The following is an 8,854-nucleotide window of genomic DNA, read 5'->3' as shown; positions in this document are numbered from 1 at the left end:
GCGGGCCTCCTGTAACATAAATCTTGCCAGACATCTTTTTATATTATGTCTTGTTATCTTTCATATTTAGAAGTGCAAACTATGTAAAGTGTATGATTACATCTCTCTATCTGGAAAACCGCCATGGAGAACTACCAGACCACATGATCCGTCATGAGTATTGGAGGGAAAGGGTCGATTCAACTTCATATTTCAAAGCAAACTTACTTAATTTACTCCTCCTGAAATAAGATGTGAATTGAAACGCCGCCACCCCCCCAAAAAAACCCTGAATTTGGCAGTCCAGTTCTCCAGCCAAGTAATATGTACAAAAAGGTTAAACGTGCATTAGAAATACAAATATTGGTGAGAATAATGTCCAAAAATGCATTACACTGAGGAAGTTGTTTGCAATAAATATATCTGTTAGGCAAAAAAAATGCATTAAAATGTATATATTGGAGAAAATGTGTGTTGGAATGCTGGTGCATTTTCATGAAGACTTCTTTTTTTAAAAGAAAGAAAGATGCAAAATGATGCGGAAATGTGGAGAAGTAAATTTATGGTTGGAAAAATGAGAAACTGGAAGTAACCAAAATTGACAGATTTCCCCATCCCTATCCAGGAGTTATATGGAGGTGGGTGAAACTGAACTTACACTCTCCCTGGCTAGCCTACAATGCCCACTGGCTACAGTAAGCGGGCCATTTGCTTTGGGTGCCATGATTCAATTTGGGTGTGTGTGTGTGTGTGTGTGTGTGTGTGTGTGTGTGTGTATATATATATATATATATATATATATATATATATATATATATATATAAAATTTTAAAGTGGCATTTCCTGCATCAGAGAGGATGCTTCTTTATAGGAGATGTCAGTTGCAGCATGTTTCTTCTAGAATGGCAACTAGTTAAATCTGCAGATTTAATGCTTTATTTAAATCTAAGATTTATTTAATAAGTTGACAGCCCTCAATGAAGGGCATGTGCCCTTGTATGCTCAGATATGTAGCACACATGTTTGCACAGACATGTACACACATTCCCTAATACTGGAGATTATGAGATACACTAACATCTGGCAAGACCCTGAGTTTCAGCACCTCTGAGAACAATAGTTAAGCAATATTTGGCACATGGTCCTCAATGACGGCAATGCTCTCCAAGCCTCAGGGAGCAATGCGAAGCACAGTAACTGGAAATCATTAAGCATCTTCATCTGTCCTCCAGGTCCCATGGTGTCACACATGCAGAAGGCTTTGAACCCTTTCAGATTAACCACAAACCCCAAAGTTTGAACATGCCAATCATAACACATTTGCATATTCACAACCACCATCACCACCAACCCAGAAGCTTCCAGGAACTGCCAATGAGAAAATGGCAACTGGCCACCGTTCATTTTATTGGTCAGATCCAAACCTCCCATTTCCTGCTGATACATGTCCATTGCTTTGCCTAACAGAAAGAGCTGGCTCTGGAAGCTGTTGTGGGTAATAATCTACTCAATAAAAAAACTGTTATATCACATAAGAAAAAATGTGCATTTGGGTGCGGACCAGTGTTCTTTTAAAAAGCAAACCATGGATGATGAAGCAGATTTATCATTTTTTAAAAAAAGATGTGGATTTTATGCAACATATTCATTTCCTTTGATGTGTCGAGTGGGCACACCACATGAAAACGCCGAACTGCTCCTCTTCTAATCCACAGATCTAATTTGAACATGCTGGTATCCCTGCTATAGAGTGCAGAACTTGTCTGCTTGCAAAAATGAAGGGTTGCTAGAACTGGGCTGTGGTACAGCTTAGCTGACGAACAAATCAGCTCCCGAACACCGCAAACCCGGAAGTAAGTGTTCCAGTTTGCGAAAGTTTTTTGGAAGCTGAACGTCCGTTTCGGCTGTCGGCATTGTTTCCAGGGCCAATCAGCCAATCGGAAGCTGTGCCTTAGTTTTCGAAGTCGAAGGTTTTGGAAGTTGAACAGACTTCCAGAACGGATTGAGTTTGAGAACCAAGGTACCACTGTCCTGCTTTATTTGTTGTTGTTGTTGTTCTTTTTCAGTCCATAAGGGCTCCGCCTCCACTCAGCCGGAGGGAGGTCCTAAACATGGCTGTCAACAAGAAAGAACATAATGGGTGTGATATTACCCAACAGATGGCAGGTGGGATGTATGCAAGGCTGGGAATCAAGGTACACATAGCAATTCCCACTAGAAATCCCTCCATGGAACAACCAAGTGAAAAGTAATTATCCTATGTAATTAAGGGAATGTGGCCGAGAGGCATGTAGGCATGCAGAACACAGAGGTGCCATGCTTTACACACCAGTGCTTCACAAAAGCCTGGGATCCTTGCATGCAGCAAATAAATTGTTGCAGAGGCAATTCAATCTGTGCATGCTCATGTAAGAGATCTGGGATGGGTAACCTGAACTCCAGCTCCCTAGCCAGCAGCGCCAACTGTCAGGAATGATGGGAGCTGCAGTGCAGAAACACCTGGAGAGCCACAGGTTTCCCACCGCAGCAAAAATGTAAGAATTGTGTTGTTGGATCACACCAAGCCTCTGCTCTGTCCCACATTCTGTTTTCACCAGTGGCCATACTGCTTTGCATGTAGAAGGTCCCTGGTTCAGTCCCGGACATCTTCAGGTGGGATGCTGGATAGCTCCGTTGGTTAGAGTGTGGTGTTGATGGCACCAAGGTTGCAGGTTCAATCCCCGTAAGGGACAGCTGCATATTCCTGCATCGCAGGCGATTGGACTAGATGATTGTCAGGGTCCCTTCCAACTCTCTGATTAAGAGAAACTGAAGAGAAACTGACTAAGAGAAACTGAAAGCCCGCAGAGTCACTGATAGTCCATGTACACAATACTGAGCTAGATGGTTAAAGGGAAAGGACCCCTGGATGGTTAAATCAAAGGCGACTCTGGGGTTGTGGTGCTCATCTCACTTTCAGGCCAAGGCAGCCGGCATTTGTCCGCAGACAGCTTTCCAGGTCATGTGGCCAGCATGACTAAACCGCTTCTGGCACAACAGGACACTGTGACGGAAACAAGAGCACATGGAAATGCTGTTTACCTTCCCGCTGCAGTGGTACCTATTTATCTACTTGCACTGGTGTGCTTTCAAACTGCTAGGTTGGCAGGAGCTGGGACAGAGCAACAGGAGCTCACCATATCACGGGGATTCGAACTGCCGACCTTCTGATCAGCAAGCCCAAGAGGCTCAGTGGTTTAGATCACAGCGCCACACACATCCCATGTACTAAAGGTCCGATTCAGTATAAGGCAACTTCCTATGTTTCTATATCCTCACAACAACCCCGTGAGGCATGCTCTGCTGAGAAATAGCAAGTGGCCTAAGGCCACACAGTGAGTTTCATGGCTGGGGGTTGGTTTTAAACTCAGGTCTCCCTAGTACATGCCAAACCCTCTAAGCACCACATCATGGTAAGTAGTTTATACTGTTGTTCTTTTGTGCTCTTTTATAGGAATCCTTTGACTTTTTTAAAAAAAGAAATAAGGCTGATTTTCTAGCCAAAATGAGAAGAGCAAGGGGGTAGAGGGGAAAGTTTTGTGTTGGCTGCTTAAAACCATCTAAGATCAGATTTTGAGAGCTGCTCATGTATATCAAGAATACAAACATCTAACAAGGTTTGCAATATGTTCTTCATTATTTTTCTGTGCTCTGCAGAGAAGCCCCATCAGTTAAGAATTTAAAATGAGCCAGCCAGGGTTTCTCACCACTTCAGCACACAGTTTCCTCTCTTTTTTGCAAAAATGAAAACAAGAGACAGTTCTTTGAAAAATGGTGCCGTTTTGATGAACTGCATTTCATCACTTCTGGCTTACACTGCAGCAGCACTGCTGGATTTGTATATGCTGTCGGAATTGTTTGTTCCTGCAAACATTTATTTGTGGTTAAAGAGAGAGCCGTTTACTTGTTTAGGCATGCTTTTGGCCCACCATTCCAACACCAAAGGGGGTTTCCAAGCTTCCCAGAGCACTACGATCGCCACTGCCGGTGGGTGACGGACGTGCCATTAGGCAGAAGGAAGGGCAGCTGCCCCACACACAGTGTTGAGATGTTGGAGGGCAGAGCCTTGCATGCCCTGCAGTCTAGCCTCCAGCCCTTTTATAGCACAGCTCAATAACTGAGGTCATCTGGAAGAGTGCTGTTAGGCCACATTCACACTATGTGTTTATTTAAAGCAATATGGTACCGCTTTAAACAGTCATGGCTTTCCCCCAAAGAATTCTGGGAGCTGTAGTATTCCCCTCCCAGAGTATACATTCCAGAGTTCCCTGGGGAAAAGGAATGACTGTTGAACCATACTGGGAATTGCAGTTCTGGGAGGAGAATAATTTTATATACGTCTATCATTCACCCCTTAATTTTTTTTAAAAAAATCAAAAGCTCCAACCATTGTGGCTGATAGCCATTGATAGCCCTATCCTCCGTTAATTTGTTTAATCCTCATTTAAATGCATCCAAATTCATGACCCTGCAGCTGTTATTGGACTCCCATCAGCCCCAGCCAAGCATGGACAATGTTCAGAAAAGATGGGAGTTGTAGCGCAGCAGTTTTGGCAGGCCATGAGTTCTGCATCCCAGGCCTAATTAAGTCTGCATTTGAGCCAATGTAGGTTTTAGATTCAGATCACAGGAATGGGAAGTGCAAAAAGTGCCTTTCACATGAACCCCCAACTACCCCCTTATTCTATTCCGCAGTGAGAAAGAACATCTTGCTCCTTATGCAATCTCAGACATTTCAGAATTTACTTTGCATAACTTAAACATCAAAATGCACGCAGTGTTATAGGAGATGCTTGGAAGTCATTCAGAATGCCACCTCATTTGAGAAATAATTAAATAGTGAGGTTGTCATTTCTAAAGAGACAATGAACAAATGGGCAAATTATTTTGCAATTAGCGGGCAATGTGAAAGCTAATCAGAGGCACTCGGGACCCCCTGCCTTTTTACCCCACCGCTGCCTTTACTTTGTTATCAATTTTTATGCCTTTCCAATTGAAGTCACTGACTGGTGACTAATTGCTTCATTTATCATCAACTTTTCAGGCAGCCTCCTGCAAAACTAATGAGAGGGAAGGCTTTGGTTTCCTTTTGAAAAACTGCCGCCAATTCCATGGAATCACCGGTCATTATGTTGCAAAGGAGTTGACAGAGGAGGACCAAGGGGATTATTGGTGAAAGCAGCCAAGAGATTGTGCATGCCCATCTCTGAGATTCAGAGGTATCAGAGACAGGCTCTCCCTATGTGTGTGCCTCCCCTTTCAGACTGCTAAGAACAACAAGGGAGGTCTTGTTGGGTGAGATCTATGGGCAGCTGAGGGCTTTTCAACGATGGGTCTGTGCTTAACCCTTAGGTTCCCATGTGCAAGGTCTTCCCATTTCAACCCACTTTCCAGCATAGGGTGGCCACTTAGAATAGCAGAAAGAGGACAAAAAAGATCACGGATTTGAATACAATATGCATATGCTAATTTATATGTATAGATGAAAATTTAGAAATAATTACTATAGTTTAAATAGAAAAACAATCCATCTCACTGTAGTGAGGACTGGAACCAGACAACCTTTGTGCCTCTATTCAGTCTCCTGGTCAGGTGTTAACTGTTGATGGGCAACTTGCTCTCTATTCTTATGCTTCTTTATCATCGTCTTCAAACAGAGGGCTGCCCTCTTTTTGTGTGTGATGCATTTCCTCTGTTTTGGCCATGTGTAAGTGACTACCCCAATCCTATTCCAGAGAACCCCATATGTCCACTGCAGCAAAACCAACAGAGACAAGCCCTGCTCTCTTAGAATAAGAGGTTAAAGATATTTTTATAGTGTGGTCTTAGGGTCCACATTGCAGCCATTCGCCAAAGCTAAGGAAGCCTGACATCCCAAATGCCTTTAGGGAGGTATTTTTATATGCAACGGCTGCAGCTCGGACTTTGGTGGCAAAGGGGTGGAAGGAAGAAGAAGTCCCGACAATAACACACTGGCATAACAAGGTACAAGAATTTGCTGAAACGGCGCAGTTGACAAATAGCCTGAGAGGCAATTCAAAACAAAAATTTATGGAAAAGTGGGATAGATATAAGATATACGTGTATGCTAGCATTCAACTGACGTTGGAGAGAGACTGAGTTGAGAAATAAGACCAAGGGTACATATTGATATAGGAATGTATTAGATAAAATGGAAAGAAATATACAATAATAAGAGTACATTCATTTGTAAAAAAGGAATATACAACAGGGTAGACAGGAAGTCCAAAGTATTGGTACATATATGATTTTGGAATAGTTTTTTGTCCTTGGTTTTTCTTCTTTTTTTCCCCTTTGTATAAATGTTGAAAATTATAGTATAATAAGCCTTGTGATGTAATATGATAATGTTTACCGATGTAAGCTAAGAACTTTAATAAATAAATATATTTTTTTAAAGAAAGGAAGTCTGAGTTGGGTTTCAGTTTTATTTAAAGGTTTCTGGAGTTGCCTGCTTTCATCTCAGCTCTGACGACAGTAAGTATAAACCCAAAGGAACTATATTCTCTGCTGACATGTTATCCCATCATACCCCACCACACTTTCGAGAATGTCAGCTTAGACAGTTCAGCTGCTTGGGCCCACAGAAGAGCAAAGGAGGGGAAGGCTCTTAGCATCACACCTTGTCCAGATTTAGAGAGACTTATTGAGGGGAGCCTTGCCTGAAAGCTCCAGCCTCCAGAGCCAGTGGACAGTGGTGGCTCTGTGCGCCATGTGCAACGCTAAAATCTGCCCCCCTCCTTTTGTGCACCGTTCTACAGCATTGTTGTGGCACCCCCTGCAGCGAGGCGTCCCATGCAGCCAAACTGGTAGTGCTACCCTAAAATCGCCTCTGCCGTGGAGGCTCTGGCTGAAACCTTCACAATCCAACTGTGTGTCAGCAAATAACTTTGTGCTTCCCAGGAGGGGGTGTAGCTGAGTGCTGAGCCAGGTCAGCAAAAGTGGCTTTCTTAACTTCAGCTTCTGGTATGTAAAGAGTAACAAACCCTGTCGTTTATTAGAGCACGGAGGTCAGGCTTACAGGAGAATGGGGTTGGGGGGGGGTTGGGCAGTTATTATAAAAAGCTCGCTTTGAATGATGGACATTGAGCTATCTACTGTTATTTCAATAAACAGGCTTTCCTTGCGCACACCATTGATGGGGATGGAAGGGAGCAGGGAGTCCCCGCCGCATTTCTGAGCTTCTGGTTTCAAACAGCCAAAAGTCAGACATCGAAACCGCCATGCAACTAAGCGACTTTGCCACATCTCTCATGCTTCACGGGTCATGGGATGGACGGCATTAATGCCATACTGTCCAATTAGTACTATCAGTCTCCAAAATAGCAGAACCCACGATTTACACTTCACAGTGACAGGAGGCCCTTTCCCCCTTTTTAGTTTACGAGGGCTCTAGCTCCTATCCTCCATAAATATAATTCTTGCCAGTGCTGTTGGAGAGGCTGCTATCAAAGGAAAAATTCCAGGGATATCTACATCGTGGAAATGTAAACAGTTATGCTGATAAGTTAGGATTTCTTCATTGTTGTTTTAAGAGAATATTGAGAGAGGTCGTCTTAATTAGGGATGTACACAGAAAATGCGTTAGAACCCATCTTAGTGTCCTAGACAGAGGGTCATCTCCACTCAGAGGCTCAGTGTGACATTGTGCTTTGAATTGGATCTGAAGCAGACCACTTCAGTTTTCCAAATCCTAGGCAGTACAGTGGTACCTTGGGTTAAGAACTTAATTCGTTCTGGAGGTCCGTTCTTAACCTGAAACTGTTCTTAACCTGAGGTACCACTTTAGCTAATGGAGCCTCCCGCTGCCACCGCACCCGATTTCTGTTCTCATCCTGAAGCAAAGTTCTTAACCCAAGGTACTATTTCTGGGTTAGCGGAGTCTGTAACCTGAAGCATCTGCAACCTGAAGCATCTGTAACCTGAGGTACCACTATATTTGACAATATTTGTTTATATAGCGTTTGCAGACAAAGGGATATTTTCTCAGGAGATAAAGCATGCCAAATTTCAGGCAAATAGTTGCAGTGCAGCAAGTTTTGTACAAGGAGACTTTTCCCGCCCCCCCCTTCCAGAACTGGGTTGAATTTTTGGGCATAATACATAGCCTCATCTGATGAAATGAAGCCTGCCAAAGTTCAGACAAATAAGTGAAGCAGTAAGCAAGTTCTGTTTTTGTTTTAAATAGCAAATATTTGTTTTTAATATTTACTGTTTTCTGCTCCATTTGCACCAATGTGACATGAGATGCACAGCTAATTAGGAATGGATGGATGACATTATATTAAAGAGTTATGCACACAAATGTAGAGCTTTGGTCTACACTGTAACACACACAGAGAGAGTGTAGCACAGTCACACAACACACAAGCAACAAAGAACACAGGCAAACACAAAGGATTGTATGTTATATTCAGAGTAGAACCATCAAATAATGGACTTAATTTAGTCAGGTCCATTCATTTCATAGGAGTTGGCTCCTAGGGGCTGTGGGGGCTTTGGCCCCAACAATAAAATATTTGAGGGGCCGGAGCCCCAGTAAAGTTGATGGACATTCCCATTCCAATAGCATGTGTGAATTGCATCATGTGATTATGTGGGGCAAGGCTTTCCTGGGCCCCCACGATATTTTATTCGAGTTGGCACCCCTGATTCATTTCAATGGGTATCCTTTATGACTAACATTTAAACAACCCAGAAATGCTGTACAATCACAAAGAGACCTAAAAACAATTCCAAAATTAAATAAATTGCTACTAGGAAAATTTATCATTTGCCCAATAACAAATGCTGGAAATGTAATGAAACTGAAGGT

This window comes from Podarcis raffonei, chromosome 3 (assembly GCF_027172205.1).
Source record: "Podarcis raffonei isolate rPodRaf1 chromosome 3, rPodRaf1.pri, whole genome shotgun sequence".
NCBI lineage: Eukaryota > Metazoa > Chordata > Lepidosauria > Squamata > Lacertidae > Podarcis > Podarcis raffonei.
This window is presented reverse-complemented; position numbering follows the sequence as displayed.